Raw genomic sequence first — 1,100 nt, forward strand, 5'->3', positions numbered from 1 at the left:
CTTCAGTCATGGCCAACTCTGTGCAAGCCTATGGACTGTTAGCCTGCCAAGTTCCTCTGTCCATGGGATTCTCCAGACTAGAATACTGGAGTGGGTTGCTATACCCTTCTCCACAAGATCCTCCCAACCCAGGGATTGAACCCGCATCTCTTAAGTCTCCTGCATTGGCAGACAGGTTCTTTACCTCTAGTGCCACTTGGGAAGCCCCAAGTATGATGCTAACTATGGAATTTTTATGGATGCTATTTAGAAGGATGAGGAAGTGCCCTTTTACTCCCAATTTGATGATTGTTATTATTAAAGAGGTATTGACTGCTTGCTTCAGCAGCACATATACTAAAATTGGAACGATACAGAGAAGATTAACATGGCCCCTGCACAAGGATGACATGCAAACTCGTGAAGTGTTCCATATTTTTAATGAGTATACTACCCAAAGCAATCTATAGATTCAATGCAATCCCTATCAAGCTACCAACGGTATTCTTCACAGAACTAGAACAAATATTTTCACAATTTGTATGGAAATATCAAAAACCTTTAACAGCCAAAGCAATCTTGAGAAAGAAGAAGGGAACTGGAGGAATCAACCTGCCTGACTTCAGGCTCTACTACAAAGCCACAGTCATCAAGACAGTATGGTACTGGCACAAAGACAGAAATATAGATCAGTGGAACAGATTAGAAAGCCCAGAGATAAATCCACGAACCTATGGACACCTTATCTTCGACAAAGGCGGCAAGGATATACAATGGAAAAAAGACAACCTCTTTAACAAGTGGTGCTGGAAAACTGGTCAACCACTTGTAAAAGAATGAAACTAGAACACTTTCTAACACCATACACAAAAATAAACTCAAAATGGATTAAAGATCTAAATGTAAGACCAGAAACTATAAAACTCCTAGAGGAGAACATAGGCAAAACCCTCTCCGACATAAATCACAACAAGATCCTCTATGACCCACCTCCCAGAATACTGGAAATAAAAGCAAAAATAAACAAATAGGACATAATAAAACTTAAAAGCTTTTGCACAACAAAGGAAACTATAAACAAGGTGAAAAGACAGCCTTCAGAAAGGGAGAAAATAATAGCA

At 39.5% G+C, this 1,100-nt stretch overlaps 1 non-coding gene across 1 annotated transcript; it reads left to right on the forward strand.

Moving 5' to 3' along the window:
- Window positions 1–316: 316 nt before the first annotated feature.
- Window positions 317–419, forward strand: LOC133070846 (U6 spliceosomal RNA). The gene has a single exon (XR_009696250.1). It is a non-coding gene; the product is annotated as a U6 spliceosomal RNA (small nuclear RNA).
- The last annotated feature ends 681 nt before the right edge of the window (window positions 420–1,100 follow it).

This window comes from Dama dama, chromosome 15 (assembly GCF_033118175.1).
Source record: "Dama dama isolate Ldn47 chromosome 15, ASM3311817v1, whole genome shotgun sequence".
Taxonomy (NCBI): domain Eukaryota; kingdom Metazoa; phylum Chordata; class Mammalia; order Artiodactyla; family Cervidae; genus Dama; species Dama dama.